Source organism: Heliangelus exortis, chromosome 5, assembly GCF_036169615.1.
Source record: "Heliangelus exortis chromosome 5, bHelExo1.hap1, whole genome shotgun sequence".
Taxonomy (NCBI): Eukaryota; Metazoa; Chordata; class Aves; order Apodiformes; family Trochilidae; genus Heliangelus; species Heliangelus exortis.
Genome location: NC_092426.1, coordinates 33,174,478 through 33,191,640, shown reverse-complemented (window position 1 = coordinate 33,191,640; position 17,163 = coordinate 33,174,478). Strand labels below are relative to the sequence as shown.

General features: G+C 39.3%; 1 protein-coding gene and 1 long non-coding RNA gene across 6 annotated transcripts in view; both read right to left on the bottom strand.

Moving 5' to 3' along the window:
* RAD51B (RAD51 paralog B) overlaps positions 1 to 17,163 on the bottom strand; it is a 387,602-nt gene that overhangs the window by 266,386 nt on the left and 104,053 nt on the right. The window lies entirely within an intron of this gene.
* On the bottom strand, positions 292 to 3,952 carry LOC139796714 (uncharacterized). The gene is made up of 3 exons (XR_011726116.1): positions 2,978 to 3,952; positions 2,222 to 2,332; positions 292 to 521 (listed from the first exon to the last, which is right to left on the bottom strand). It is a non-coding gene; the product is annotated as an uncharacterized lncRNA (long non-coding RNA).

Below are 17,163 nucleotides of genomic sequence, written 5' to 3'. Positions count from 1 at the left end.
TACTTAGACTGTGTCTAGCAGTCACAGAAAGTGCTGTATCATCCTTCCACAGACCAGTTTAGTAGAGCTTTTAAATATCTTATTTTGGGAATTTTCTTCTATGAACCTCCATAAATTGCTTAAATAAAGAAAATTCCACAGGTGTGTAAACAGCAGGCTTTGTTTGTTTTAATGTATTATTTCAGGGATAAAGTGGTTAATTTTCCATAAAGCACAGAATACTGCTCTGGGCATTATGATAATTAGAGAAGCTCCCTATTTTGAGAAAACACTAGATCTACAGGAAGCAACTGAACTAATTTTTAATATAACTGATAGTTTTTCTCACCATTGAAGACAGATCAGTTTCCAAAACCCACTGCAATTTATTATCTTTAAGGAATATGCTATATTAAGGGAGACAAAAATAAAGGAAAGTATAAACTGCTCAAACTTCTGGCTCACTCCAGTTTATTTTGCCTCTTGATACTGCATACCTGAAAAAAACCTCCCATTCTTCATCACCAGTGATCCCCCAGCTCCTTACAAAAGGAAAAAAACAAATTTTACAAATTGGGTAGAATGAGGAGGAAATGAAAAAATACATATGTGCAATACTCTCACAAGGCTTCTCTCATAATCCAGTTCTGCGCAGCAAATGAATTTAAGTCCTTAAAATTGTATTTTAAAGCCAACTCAGCTTTGTTTGGTTAGGGGTGGAGAAAGAGATGGGGAGGATCCATACTTTTAGCAGGGAAAATAGATATTTTGTCAGTATTTTTTGTGATGGTGATGAGGGAATTGTACTGGAGTTGACGATCCTTCTAGATCTGTCTATGCATCTCTTTTCAGTAACTTTCAAAATGCATGTCCTTTCCATTAGGAGCACAGACTGGAGACATTCCAAAGGAGTCACTCCCTGGTCAGAAAAAAACAATTTGGGGAAACTCTGCCGCAACAGAAATAACCCCAGAACACCCAACCAACTTCTCCCCTTCTCCACTCTAAATTTGGCTGAACAAATTTTGCTGAATGAAAAAAGTTGTTTAGAAGCTTTGGCAAGAGCTGGTCAGGAGAGTTGAGGCAATTCTTTTCACTAGCACTGCTGTGACTGCTGCTCGTTTGCAGGCATTTTCAAACCTTTCAACTGTTAAGTGCCTTTGGTATAACTCCTATGTCTCTAAATCAATAGCTTTAGGGGCTTATATAAGTTTTATAGGTATTGGTGACACATTTCAATACTTTACAGATGAACACAGTCTTTAACATGGAAGCAAGCAAAAATGGTAAAGATACAATACTCAGAAAATCCCAGACTCTTTTTCCCTGCCCGTAAGTGTCAGTATTTTCTAATTTTCAAAAATTTAAATTCCAAGTGGGGGATCTGAGCAACGATGTTCTTCTAACTTTGAAGATACGGGAACACATGGTAGTGACGAAGAACTCCAGAGCTTACAGAACTACTTTATTCAGGTTCTTGTAAGTCACAACAACTAGAAATAGATACTTTAATTAGTCACAACTGGAAAGAAATATTTTAATTCTAACAAAAAGAGAAGGCCCACAGCTCTGCAGTGGAATGTAGAACATTTTCTTTCAACATGGTGGGTAGACTGAAGGGTGTAAAGGATCACTATATCAGTAGTATTTTCATTTCATGACAGACCACTGATCAACTCCCATGATTTTGCTGGCTAAATGCTTGTAAACATTATGATCAGTTTTGTGATTCAGCTTAAGATAGCAGTGGACACAATAAAACACCTCAGTGCTACTGCTCTTAAAAGAGCTGTACACCTGAGTGGAAATGAAGAAAGTCCCAGGGATGCACAGAAGAAAACTCTCAATCCTCCAAATATTCCATAGACACATTCAAGCCCTATGTGCAATAGCTGTGAATGTTTCAGCTTTTTTTTCCCGTTTTAACCTACTACTATTGCTTCTAAAATTCAAATCACAGTTATCTTAGGGCATGTCAAGTCTAGGAAAAAATCAAGTTTTTTAAGCATGCAGTCAAAGCTTGTCCTATAACACACTGTTAACCATGCAGGAATTTGTTTTAGGTCCTCATCTAAGCCCAACGAAAGCTTAAGGAGACACCAGCAAAATGCACTTATTCTACCCTAGCAGGGGTATCTTCAAATTAAAACAGTGTTATAGATAGATATGTCTCCTTTAGGAGGAAAAAGTTATGATAACTGTCTCAAGATTTAACCCAAAGAATACCAAACATATACACTACCTGGTTGTCAACTCAGTCATAAAGTGTATTAAGAGTTCTGTTGGTGCTATCAAAAAGACATTTTGTCACTGTATATTAGGCTGTTCAACCTTCTCCCCATGTTATTGTCACCTTAAAAATTAAAGTAAAGCTTGATATTGCAAGGCTGAAGTGGTGGGGCTTGCACAGGTGTGGTATCTGTATTTCTATCAACAAAGGAGAAAAAAAAAAAGAAATCATACAAATAACATATAGGAATGACTCCTTAATGAAAAACCTCTAAATTGTCTTGGAAGTCATAAGGAACCCTATGAAAGCAAAACAGTATGCACAGACTGAAGCTGAGAATGGACTTCTCAAAAACAAACCAACAAAAAAACCCAATAATAAAAAAAAAACCCGTGCATTTTTACATTTTTGCACAACCCTACAAGGAAAAAAATCAGTTCACTCATTTAATTAGAGGGAAAACATACCTTGGAAAGAAACTGTTTTGCAGTCATGAAACTGCAAGTGCTGTTTCCCATGTAACTAACATACCATCACTGATTTCTAATATGAAAGACCATAAAACTATTAGGTGGTGGAAAGTACAGTAAATTCTGGGTATTTGAAGATTTAAACAGAACTATTTCTGGTTTTATTAGGCATATCAAAATCATGGCTAAACCCCAGCAGTAGGCTTGCGCTTTTAGGAAAACTGTACTTAAATCAGTAAAAGTTTATATTTCTTGGCACACAGGCACAATCCTAACAAGTGTCTTTAAAATCTAGTACCTTGGTGGAGGTAACATTTACTGTTTGCTCTACTTCTGGTTGTTAGGGGTTACCATAGAGGTCCTGTTTTTCTGTGACATCAGCTGCATTCCAACAGAAATGTGTGCCCAGGAGTTTTAGTAATGACTGTACTCCTTGGCCAAAATCCTCTACACCTGCAGACCAGCTGAGTACAACAAAAAACCAAGAAGAATTTAACTAGAATTTCTGACTTAGCTCCTATCCATGAGAAATTACTGGTTTTGTTCCTCAAACCTATTCTTGAATGTTGTCTGGACCCAACTGAGTATCTGCTAATCACTGATCATCATTCAAGTAACTGCTTGACTCTGAGATCCCACCGTTCACTTCATTACAAGTGCAACACACCCCACACCAAATCAAATAGGTCAAAGGTATTTCAAAACACAGTGCACAATTATTCCAAAAATAGTATGCCTTGCCTCTCTTACACATCTCTCATTCATTTCTTTTTCTAAGAAGCTGATGAAAAGATTCTATTTCCATTGAGAGACCACGAAAAGCCAACAGTTTGTGAAACATACAGATCTTATAGTCAAGTAAAATCCTGTGAAGACACCAACAATCTTCACGGGAGGTGTCATGCTGTTTGTAGGAAATAAAGCATGAACTACACCCTGAATACTGAGGGAAAACTACAACACTGTAGTAGTGGTAGATGTTACCCTGGATGTGGACAGCATTAAAGTGTATAAATGACACCCATGCATTTGGCACTGGTACGATTTGGCAAAGTGTATTGACTGACAGCAAAGTGAAGTATTTTGGATTTCAAATTCCATGTATGCTACTATCCTATTAATTATCTGACACATGGGCAACTCCTGGTTTCTACTTGAGAAGTTATCCCCACAGCCCAACCCTAGCTACCAAGACCTTGCCACATAAATCCAACACACACGCAAGCCTGTTGTACAACCAACCAGTAGTATCCAAGTTGATTTATTTGAACCTGAGACTCAAGATACAAAACATCATGATAGGAGACTGAAGACCATGAAAAAGAGGAAGGGTTCACACTCAATACACAGAAGAAAAAACTAACTTTCCTTTTTTCTTTACTAATCCTAGATATCACATTTTTATGAATACCATGTTATGACACTATTAGGGCAGGTAATTCCTGGTGTGAAGAAAAAGAGACTGTTAGATAAGAAGTGTGAACATGTTTGTAATATGACATATACCAGTTCCTGACACTACTTTGTATAGGGCTACTTCCAGTTCTTGTTAAGTACCAAAAAGGAGAGAACTTTCTTACAAGATAAATCAAGAGATTATTACTTTGTCATCAATGGGGAAAGAAATTTAAATCAGTCAGCTTGGATCTATACGTCAAGAACATTAGTACAGAGAGGACTGATATGTCAAAAAATTGAAATAACTTTCTTTACTGAGTTCTTTGCTGGTAGAAAGAAGCCTACTACAACTAGCAACATGAAAGGGCAAATAAAATTTCAAAAACCTATACTGTGTTCTCTGTGGAGTCAGAGGGGGAAAAAAAAGCAAAATTACTTGCAACAGACATAGATGGGTTAAAGAATTTTGCCAACAACTGTTTCACACATTAATGTATATCACAATTTTCTAGCCAGAATGAATTCTTTTACTGGCAACACATTCATTGCTTGTAAGATAACTCTGTACTAATTCTGCTCAACTCAGCCAAAAGAGCAGCTAAGCCACAGGTCCTGTACCTATATTGGAGACTATTGCAGCATCTGCCTGCAAGGACAGAATGCAGTGACAGTCTCTGAACATTGCTAAGAGCCAGCAAGTGATACTGTTACAGCCAGATCATCATCTGTCAGCAAGAGCTGTAACTGCATCTCTCAGAAGTTTAGAGGAACACAGTAAGAATGGCATAGATCCTGACTCACAGACATGAACCTGTAAAAATCTCCAGCAGAACTGAAAGAATGCAAACCAGTTGTGTGGAGAAAGGGAGCAGGATGCCAAGACAGTGCAGACTCCAGTTTGTGCTACAGAATCAATCAAAACTTACTGACAAATCCCAACCACAGGCTCTGCTTCCAATCCAGGGCCTTGCTGGAGGATAACATGGAGAAGAATACTACACAGAGAGAGGAACATTATATGCATCCATAGACCAACTTTTTACAAAAGGAAACATCTAAAATTGCGTGCACTACCAAATTAATGTCTTTGGAGCAGATGAATTCCTCTCTCCTAGAATGGTACTTCACAGGAACTGCAATAGTACCAAATAGTCAGGGGAGAGCTTAACACCTAAATATCAAAGCACTTATGTTGCAATATGTATCTTCTAAATGCTAGCATCATAACTCTTAGAATCTTTCTGCATCTGTAACAAGATTAATACTTAAATGATTTTGGTTTTGTTCTTTTTTTATACTCTATTAAAAAAAAAGCTTTTAAAGTGCATGAAGAGTGAAATACACTGAAACTACTGCTCTAGCTGCACATCACTTGTTCTTAACAGAACTTATAAAATCAAGTAGGGATTTGTTGGGGTTTTTTTAAAAAAATAAGTTCAGTCTTTACTACTAAAAATTGCTATAATCTTAATTTTCTACTCTTCCACGTAACTGTGTCTCCAGAAACTTAGGTAGAGCAGTACTTCATTCCTAAAGTAAGTATGCTCACTCCAACCAAAATACTAAGAATGTGGAAACTGTAAATGGTTCCAGTTTTGCCAGTTAGCACATCAGATAAAAGAAAAATACACTTAAGAGCTACCATTTGGAATTATGTTCTCAAGGTCCACCAGACTTGTGTTAATTGTACCCTAAGAGTTCAGAAAGACATTTGTTACAAATCTTAGGCAGCCAGACCTTTTTTTTCACCTCCATTACTTTAATTACTAAGGGTAAGAACTGCTTTGCCTACATAAAACAGAAGGCTTAGAGGTGTCAGGCATCCATTAGCTTCTGGCCAGTTCTACAGCTGCACTTCTTTGTGCTGCTCAAACTAAATTCACTTGAACACTGCAGGGCAGATGCCCCTGTGTGAACTAAAGATCATAAACCACCCTACACAAAGGTACACTCCAGGTTCCTATTTCACTGCTCACAGAGTTCTGCACTGCAGCCATCAGGGATGATGAAAGTTATCTGTGGCCACAGATTTCCAGTAAACTTATCTTTGTGATGCTGAAGGAAATAGTACTGATGTTTAAACATACACCCTTTTATAAGCCAGTGTGTAGGAGACAAATGAAAACTGTCTATCACTGTGCACAAAGACTTCCATGAACTTCTGGCAGGAACAAAAGTGGTTTCACTGCTTATGCTAAATTCTAGGGCTATTTGACCACAGCTTATTCCAAAATCTTATAAACTTTCCAGGGAATATTTGATGTTAGACATCCCATAGGCTTACACAGTGCTGCTCTGCCTGCAGAAAGGTCAATAATTTCCAAACTATGTACTTTATCATATGCACTACTATTGAATGTATTAGTATTGATGCTTTGCCACACTCCCTGGAATCTATTCTCTCTGCCAGATCACACTGGTATTGCTCCTTGGCACATTTTTTAAAAAGACACACAAAGCTTTTGAGACAATTCTGCTGGCCAGTGATCTAAAAATCTTGCAAGACCAAGGCAGCTGGCTCCCAGGCCAGCCTCTTCCTGCTCATGCAGAGCTCAGACTTGATGCACTGGAAAGAGCAGAAAAGAATCAGTTTATACATAAAGCAGGGGTGCAGAATAACATGTAAATCACAAGATGAGGCAAATTCAAACTATGTACAGAGGGAAACTAAGTTCCAAGGCTTTTTGAACAATTCATTCTAGAAGCTGAAAAGGATGCAATTTAGCAAAACAGTGAGTAACTCTTGAGCACTGATGATACCCCATAGCCAGTCACACATTCAGGAAGCTTACTCATACAGTGAATTGTGATGCTAATTCAGTCACTTTTATATGTCAAGAAAGCGAAAATTTTCTGGCAAAAAATGACAGAGAAACATGAAGGTGTGGGTGTATTTATGAGGAGGATTAAAGAAACCAAGCTGAGTATGCACAGAAAACATTACCATTACTTTTAATATAATTTATTAACTTTATAACTATTTTTAGCTTTGTGTCTAAGATACGTTGTGCTAGCTTTTAATTATACAGGGGAAAATGCTGGAATGTAACAATATACCAATATTCAGGTCCTAATGCTTAGGACCCTGAGATCCTACCACATCACACAAAGAAACCAGAAACTACTGCATGATCCATAAAACATATTATGAGTCACTTTTTTCACACTTCAATACATAAGATTCATCAACTCTGATTCACCCCTGAAATGCAGCACTACCCAAGAAAGCAAATCTCTAAGGTATCTAATGTATACATTATAAAATGAAGGAATTCCTACTCTTCCGTTGTTCCTAACACTATCAACTTATGTACTTTGATAAATATGTATATTTTTCAGAAGCACAAATCAAGCATGACCATGATCATTTGCTGAGAATCCAGCAGCAATGAGATTCTCATTCATTATTTCATTCAGAAACACAGTACCCAGGACCATATGATGACAAGAAACGTACATCAAAACATTTCTTTAATCAGAATTTTTATCAGCTAGTTGTATTAGCTATACGTTCAGCAAGCAGCAATTCACATTGTATCTGTTTTACTTTGTCTACACCAGGTATTTACTGGGTATTTAGAGGGTTACAAATTTATTTTAAACTGGAACTAGAACTAGATTGTGTGTATTTCAGACATTCTTCATGATGTACTCACTACATACAGTTACTGAAGAATCCTACCTTTTGCTTGAAACCAGGTGAGAGTGGCAGGAAGCAAGAATACCTCAAGTCCCACCTACAGCATTATTCATTACCAGTTTTGATGCCTCAGCTTACCAGGACACTCAAACCAAAAATACCTCCCTGAAAAACAACCACTTCATACCATTTAAACTTTGTTTTATACGCCCAGCCAGAGGTCTGTTGAGCTGCCTATGTTATGAAAATGAAAACAGTATTTATGTCTAAGCTTCAACAAGGACACAGCAGAATAAATTCATGACACAGGAGAAAAGAAATATTCTATTGCCTAACAAAAATTTTCCACAAAAGTTTTCCATTCCCTTAGAAATAACAATGATCAATCTATCAGAAAAATAAGGAAAATAATCTTGAGTACCCAGAGACCACTTCAATTAAACAACTGACAGGAGTTCACTTGTCACTGTGTACACCAGATATTTTTCCTCCATGGAGTATAAGAACAGCCTACAATTCTTTAAAAAAATTGCATGTCTTCACCTCAGCACAGATCAAGCACTCTGGAACACAGAGTGAATGTTAGTATTGCTTATTACTATCTTGTTACATTGACTGATAATTAACTAAGATACACATGTACCTAAATGTATGAGTTAGTTTTCCAATACTTAAGGTGTGTTTCTGATTTCAAATTTGAACCTTACAGCTCTCAAAAGTCCAAGCCTTTTCACTTGAAGGTGAAATCTTAGATCCCCATTTCACCCACAGTCTGAGAAAACTCAATTTTTTAATCAGATTTCTGACCCAAACTGTGATTTCAGCCTTGTAGATGAAGTAACATTCATGAAATGTGACTTCACCTTTTTTATCTTCTCCTCCCTTTCTCTCTCCTCCTCTCCTCTCCAGATTACATATTAGTTGGCTCCAGCCAAAAAACTTTTTTTTGAGGATTGGACTGAATTGTCAGAAATTCAGAACATCCGAGGTCACAAGAAATCAGCGCATTATTTCTTTCACAGACCTAAAGGATAAATGTCAATTCATTTTATACTTAAGCTTAGTATTTAACTATCCTTCATTGTACACTACAGTTCTGAAGACCAGAAAGAAAATAATCCCACTAATATACGTGGAAAAAGAGGAAGGGAAGCTAAGCCAAACTAAAGCTGAGCTAGTGCCTCTCTGCACAGTTAAGGCAGAAGCTGTGAAGTCCAGCTGAACAAACAACTGGCAGACAGAAATTCTGAAGAGCAGCAGCAGTTAAAAAGCCTATTTTAAAATATAGCACATTCATTTCAATCCCTGTGGAAAAGGTAATCACCAACTGGCTTGGAACAGCATCAGGACTAGTTCAGCAGAACCATTTCCTTCAATAAACACATGGCTTGCTCTCAAGCAGAGGTGGACAGAATGACACACAGTTCATTTGCTCTGCTCCAACCTTGAAATATTTGTGTTTGGGGTAATGCTGACCAGTGGGACATATGTTCCTGTGCTTTAGTTCTGTTGAGGTCAAACTATATCTTGCTTTACTTCCCTGAAGAGAAATTAATTATACAGGGAATGAAAGTAAGAATAGCAATTTCATTTCTACCATGCTTTTCATGGCCACTGATCTGAAAACACATGCATGCTTAAGTGCCTCTGGAGCTGAACACAGGAACAGCACGCAACACTCTGGGTAAAAAGTGAAGAGAACATAGCTGTGTGCAACTTCTTACTCCATCCTTTATTTACAATACTTCAAGGTTCAACCTCTGGCTGTTTTTTCCCATACATTGATCAAGACCTTGATCAAGACCTTAGGAAAAAAATCGTACCAGAATTCATAAACCTTAGACTTGGAGCCATACAAACTTTGTGGTGAATTATACTAAACAAAGCAGAAACGGGTCTAATAAAATACTAATAAATAAAATAGGATTAAGTAAAATAAGAGGAGAAAAAAGTGGATTAATAATGATCCTAGCAAAATGTGAATTACTGATATATGCACATTAAATGTCTACGTTTAAGTACATCTTCTAAAGTGGACATGCATGGAAGTAGGAGAGCAAACTACAAAATAGCAACTGAATCCCAAATATAAAATAAGAGCTAGGATCACACACTCAGCTACAGTTAGGGCTTAAAATTTTTTTAAAAATCTGTCATGTACATGTTCTCCATAGTATAAACAACCATATCAGTTGACAGAGAAAAACTGCTATAATGTTCTGCTATTAAGGGACAAAACTATAATATAATATAATACTCCCAAGGGAAGGCTTCTGGAAAGAGAACATGAAGCCTAGACATGTCCAGTAGGTGATTATTTATTCTGTCAATTTTTCCCTGAATCTTGAAATGAAAGAAACAAAGAAAACACTTTTTGAAGGTTCCTTGACAAACAAAATGCTTGCGAATCACTTTCTGAAGCACAAGTCATTGCACTGGTGCAGTCAAACTGGAAACTACATGGGCCTTTTCAGGAGCAATGCATAACTGTAAGTATGGGTCTGAACTGGTTTTTATTTTAGCATGATCCTTATGGTTGGGAGTAAACCCCTCTAGGAATGAAATACATGTTGAATCTCATATGGGAAGGCGTGGCTAAAGACAACCAAGAGCAAAATCCCATTGAAGAGCAGGGGGTTAGAGCAGATCCACAGCCCTGGTTCACTCTTTCATAGCTATTTGGTTTTTCAGAGTCATGCAGGTCTCTGGGAGATGCCACATGAGCACAGCTGCAATGCTGGGAAGGAGCCAGGTCAAGATTCCCAAGGATTTCAACACTGAACTGAGTCTGAGTTACGGTACAAGGTCCAGGACAATTTCAGATTCAAGATAAAATAGCACATGACAGACATAAAAACTGAGAGGCTTGACACAGCAGTTAAATTCAAAGAAGATACCACAGGACCACAAAATGGAGAGTGGAAAGGGTGAAGCCTTGACAGACATGAGCACGTAATACATGAAGGTAGAGACAAACTTAACACCCCAAGGAAAAACTAAAAAAATTATAGAATGGGAGCCTTTCAAGACCACTGCTACAAAACACAGCAATCTAAATGTGAAAGGAGAACATTTTAAAGAAGAACTAAAGAGGGAGGATTAAGAAACGTTCTTGGAATAACTCTGAAGCAGGTCTCATGTGAATGGTCTGTGCTGCCTGTAACAGTATCATTTAATCTATGTGTTTCTTCAAGATACTGAAAGAAGCATATTTCTAAGATACCACGAAATTAAGACCGAGTGCTCAAAATTCCTTAATTTCTGTAATTTCCTTCTATCATAAGCTCTAAAAGATTTTTTTCCACCTAAGAAATGACCACTCTGCTTTCCATTACATCTTTTCTTCTTGATACCAAGTGAAAGAAGTTTTGCAAGCTAATCATCACCAGTTGACTATCCTTTCAGCATGAGAAAGGATAAAAGAACAGCTGGCAAGAAAACAAAAAACCAAACCAAACCAACCAAAAAAAAACCACCAATAAACAAACAAAAAAACCCCAACAGCAACAACAACAACAACAAAAAAAAAAAAAAAAAATAAAAAAAAGGGGGGGTGGGAGGGATGTGAATAAGCTATTACTATTCCTAGGCCACTGTTAAGCATACAAGTGTGAAAAATATTTGGAATTCTTTAAATGCGATTTTATTTTAATTTTGCAATGCAAAACTATTTGTTACACTTCTGAACAAATAGTCACAGGAAAAAAAGCTTGCTACCAAAATATACATGATGAAGTGGGTCCAGCAAAGGGCTATGAAAATGATCAGGAAGCTGGAACACCTCTCCTATGAAGACAGGCTGAGGGAGTTGGGGTTGTTCAGCCTGGAGAAAAGAAGGCTCCAGGGAGACCTAACAGCAACCTTCCAGTATGTGAAGGGGCTACAGGAAGGATGGAGAGGAACTGTTTGCAAGGGCCTGTATAATAGAAAAAGGAGGAATGGTTTTAAATTACAGAAGAGTAGATTTAGAATAGAAAAAATTCTTTACCATGAAGGTGGTGGAAAAACAGAACAGGTTGCCCAGGGAGGTGGTTGAGGCCTCATCCCTGGAGATATTCAAGGTGAGGTTTGACGAGGCTCTGAGAAACCTCATCTATTTGAGAATGTCCCTGATTACTGCAGGGGGTTGGACTAGATGACCTTTAGAGGTCTCTTCCAACCCAAATTATTCTGTGATTTTATATAGACTCATCTGTAATTTGAGAAAAATTACACCATACAATGTATCAAAGTACAAAACAAGTAGCAATAATAATAAAAAAATCCTTATTTCCCTACGGGTTGTCAGAATATCAAATCAGTCTGCTAAGTAAGATAGAAGACATTGTATGAATACTCCAACCAAATACAACAGCAGCTCTGTGAACAGCAGTCACTGACACTACCTGGCACAGTAACACTTGTCCTGAGCAACAAGCTGAGGTCATCTCTGTCTCTTCTTACAAAATCCCATGAATCTTTGGTTTGTACCCAAATTCTCCCCAGGGTATATCACAGTTTAACATCAGCTGCAAAAGCAGTAATACTTCTTCCAGATACACAAAACAAATAAACTATGCCTTTAAAAATACTAATGATCCATAAGAATACTATTAAAAATACAGAATACTGAAAAAAATACAGAATACTGATTAAAAATACAAAATGGTTTTCAATACTTGGGATAAACTCCTATCTGGGAACTGTTTCAATGCTATTTTATTATACAAGTTGTCCAACAACAGGGGGAAAAATCTTTCCCTTTGTATGATGGGCCTACTCCAACAGGATATAGAGAAAGGAATGACAGCAGAGTTTGTTTTTCCTGTGCTATTCTACACTCTGCTCACAAGTCAGAAATAGCTGAAGAAGCACAGGGCAGTGTGAGATTCGGACAAGTACAAATCCTATCTTTTGGGAAAAGGAAAGCAGTTTAACCTCTGTCAGTGGCTGTTACACCTCTACAGCTCATTTAACAGATCAGGTGATGTAAGTGCTCTGAATTTGCTTCAGTGTAAACTGGCAGGTATCAGCCATTTAAGCCAACCCAGATGACTTCCTGATGGATGGTCCACAGGCTATTTATGCAATCTGTTTGCCAACTTGGTGATAATAACAAGCAACACGGAGGGTAACTCAGGAAGAGTTTAGTAATATAGTTAGGTCATGTAGAAAGAAAATTAGAGAGACCAAGAAAGGATTGGAACTCAATCTTGCCACTTCCATTAAGGATAACAAAAAGTCTTTCTACAGATACATCAATGGCAAAAGGAGGGGGAGGGAAAACCTCCATTCTTTGTTGGACACAGGGGGGAAACATAGTTACTAAAGATGAGGAAAAGGCTGAGTTATTTAACACTTTCTTTACCTCAGTTTTCAACAGTAAGACAGGTTGTTCTGAGGACAGCTGCTTCTGGGGCTTGTAGAGAGAAACAGGAAGCTGAGTTGCTCCCTTGTAATCCTGGAGGGAACAGTTTGCAACCTGCTGAGCCACTTGGATCCTCACAAGTCTATGGGACAGATGGGATCCACCCCAGGGGGATGAGGGAGCTGGGGAAGAGCTCTTCAAGCCCCTCTCCATCATTTACCAACAGTCCTGGCTCACTGGGGAGGTCCCACATGGTTGGAGGTTTGTGAAGGACACAGGAAACTCCAGGCCTGTCAGCCTGACCTCAGTGCCTGGCAGGGTTATGGAGCAGATCATCCTGGGGGCAATCACACAGGATGGACAGGGGATCAGACCCAGCCAGCATGGGGTTAGGAAGGGCAGGTCCTGTCTGACCAACCTGATCTCCTTTTATGATCGGGTGACCCGCCTGGTGGATGAGGGGAAGGCTGTGGATGGAGTCTACCTGGACTTCAGCAAGGCCTTTGACACCGTCTCCCATAGCATTCTCCTGGAAAAGCTGTCAGCCCAGGGCTCAGACAGGAGCACTCTGTGCTGGGTTAGGAACTGCTGGAGGCCACCAGAGAGTGGTGCTGAACGGTGCTGATCCAATTGGCAGACGCTCACCAGTGGTGACCCCAGGGATCAGTGCTGGGCCCAGTTCTGTTTAATATCTTCACTGAGGATTTAGATGAGGGGATTGAGTCCACCATTAGCAAATTCACAGACAACACTAAGTTGGGGGGAGTGTGGATCAGCTGGAAGGCAGGAGGGCTCTGCAGAGGGACCTGGACAGACTGGAGAGTTGGGCTGATTCCAACGGGATGAGGTTCAACAAGGCCAAGTGCCGGGTCCTGCACTTTGGCCACAGCAACCCCATGGGGAGCTCCAGGCTGGGCACAGAGTGGCTGAGAGCAGCCAGGCAGAAAGGGACCTGGGAGTCTGGATTGACAGGAAGCTGAACATGAGCCAGCAGTGTGCCCAGGTGGCCAAGAAGGCCAATGGCATCCTGGCCTGGATCAGGAACAGCATGGCCAGCAGGTCCAAGGAAGTGATTCTGCCCCTGTACTCAGCCCTGGTGAGGCCACACCTCGAGTCCTGTGTCCAGTTCTGGGCCCCTCAGCTCAGGAAGGAGATAGAGGTGCTGGAGCAGGTCCAGAGAAGAGCAAGGAGGCTGTGAAGGGATCCAGCACAAGTCCTGTGAGGAAGGGCTGAGGGAGCTGGGGGTGTTCAGGCTGGAGAAGAGGAGGCTCAGGGGAGACCTCATCACTCTACAATTCCCTGAAAGGAGGCTGGAGCCAGGGGGGGGTCAGTCTCTTCTCCCAAGTAGCTACCAGTAAGACAAGAGGGCATGGACTTAAGCTCTTTCATGGAAGGTTTAGGTTGGATATTAGGAGAAAATTCTTTACAGAGATGGTAATCAGAGATTGGAATGGGCTGCCCTGGGAAGTGGTGGATTCTCCATCCCTGGAGGTTTTTAAAAAGAGATTGATGTGGCACTCAGTGCCATGGTCTGGGAACCAGTGTCAGTGGATTAAGGGTTAGATTTGATGAGAGGTCCTTTCCAACCTGGATGATTCTGTGATTCTCTGATTTCTTGTGTTGTTCCAGACAAACATGCAGCAATGGTCTACCCATGCCATCAGGATCTTGTAGAAACAAGTTGAAGGGAAATTCAGTGAATGAGGAAAGCTACAATGTTTCACAGGATGAGATAATATCTTTGAGATAATACTTTCAAAAAAAAAAAAAAAAAAAAAAAAATAGGAAAGCTAGAGCCCCTTCTAAATCAGCTCCTCAGAAAAACAAGCAAGTAGAGAGATTCATGAACTATGTAAAGGAGCAGCAGCCAGGGGGACTCTGCTGCTCTGTACCATTTCAACAAAGCATTGCTGGACCACTGCCCCAACCATGTAGAAATCCAATCTACTTCTATTAAGTTTTTTTGGTATTTGGCTCACCATACGCCATTATCCACTGCTGTACACTGTCCTGAGAGCTACACTGTCCTGAGAGCTTTAAAGTAAAAAGATGACCAAAGATTTCTAGTGAAACTGCCATAGTTTCCCTCCTCAAACTTCTGCAAGTGTGGCAAAAAGTTGTGTTGACATTGTGCAATCTTTGCAACGTGAACAAACCTGACTGCTACGTGAGAAAAACACCTTTCTCCTCACCTGGGGAGGAAAGTGGTATGTATCAGGTTTCTCTCCCACAAGGGAAGTATTACTGCAGATTATGCTAAGCAACATTCAGAAAGCTTAAGCTGCTCCTCCTTGATTATATATCCACTGCTCTCATAATTTTTCAAGATTTAATAAAGCTTTATAGAAAATTCACAAAGCAACTATCACATCTGCTTTCCCAAGCACTCAAAATTCTAATTTCAGCTCCTGTGATAACGGAGTCTCTTGCATTTAAAAATTATGTTAAGAAAGCCAGTGAAATGGAAAACATTGCATTGACTGAAATTCTCCACTAGTTATTTTACAAATTGCAGCTTAAAGCAGGTGGGGGTTTTTTGTTTGTTTTTTGGTTGGTTCGTTGTTTTATTTAAAAGAGTTTTTCCTTTTAATTACTATGATTTGTTTGCACCAAAAGAAAAATCACTGCCGTCTGTAGGATACTGTGTCAGCTTGTCATTACTGGGAGGAAAAAGCCATCAAACAGTAATTATCTATGGGCTTCTTTGATGTTTTAAAACAGCAATGAGAGATGGAATACATAAGGTAGGAAAAAGACTACTTTAGGCAGAGAGGTATCTGCATCTATTTCTCCCTACTGCAGTTTTTTCTTCCTGCTTCTGTCAAACTGGACTCAAGAATCCCTTTTCCTAAGTTAATTGCCTGAAAAACTACTCCAGTGTTGCTCTGTATCCCAGCTTGCTCCTTCGTATTCCGGCTTCAAACATTTGCTAAGCTCATCTCTGCTTTTAAACCAATCCATGGATCATCCTGTACCATCAAGCCCGATGCTCACACACACGTTTTCTACAGAAGAGCATCTGACAGGCTGGTTCTACACAGAAGACTGTAATAGTCCTTAGTTCTAGTCTAACTCCTCACAGCACTGTGTAGAGATCACTCCAGCCCACCACCAATCTCTGACACCTTTGGAAATTTAGGCTCTATTGTCTTAAAAAAATGGCCTAGGCCAACACCAAATAATCTCTGTTAGCTATCAATAGCCACTCACCCACACATAAGTATTTCAATTATCTTTTGAACTGAATCAATGCTGGACCAAAGAATTAAGCTACACAAACAGACAGCTCAGATGTCATCTTCAATAAGAGCAGCAACATCAGCTATATCCTGGTAAAAACTCCAATGTGACAAGGCCTTTTAATAGCAGAAGCAGTTGCTTTAGTAATAGGCTGTTACATGGTACATGGGGCTCAGATATTTTTCCACCTTGCCTATCTTGACTACTTAAACTGTATTTTCTTTTGAGCTGAGTACTTATTCATTTCAAATACAAGAATATTCCAACCTTCAGGCTTCTATGTACTTCCAGAGAACAAACAGCAGCACCATCTTGCCAGGGGATAACAAAGAATTATCTTTTAGGAACTGGTTTCCTGACTGACCTTTTGACTTTTGCAGGCCCTTTCACTCCCAAGTTACACATGATGCGATCAAAGAACAGTTTTGGAGGCCTCAGTCTATGACCAGACAAAATTGAAAACTGTACTGAAACTTTGGTGATCTGAAAAAGCAGAATGCAATATCTACATTACATGAGTAAAAGGACTTGACAAGGAATAAGATTACTTTATGTGGTTATCTAAACATCTGTATAAATAAGGAGTCGCCCACAATGATGTTTACAGTCTAATCAAATATGAAAGGCAATAAATGAACATAACAGACAATATGCAGCAAGATGAAAAAAGAGGCTGAAGGATGTTGACAAGACTACATGGACAATTCCTTCGATTGAGCATCAAGCACTTTAGCTACAGAAGAGCTGCAGTACCCAATGAGCAGACAAAAATATTGCCAATTCTTGTATTGACTGACTTGATCACCATACCCAAAGCTGCAGAGAAATCACAACAGATTTCAAGAAAGTCATAAGAAAC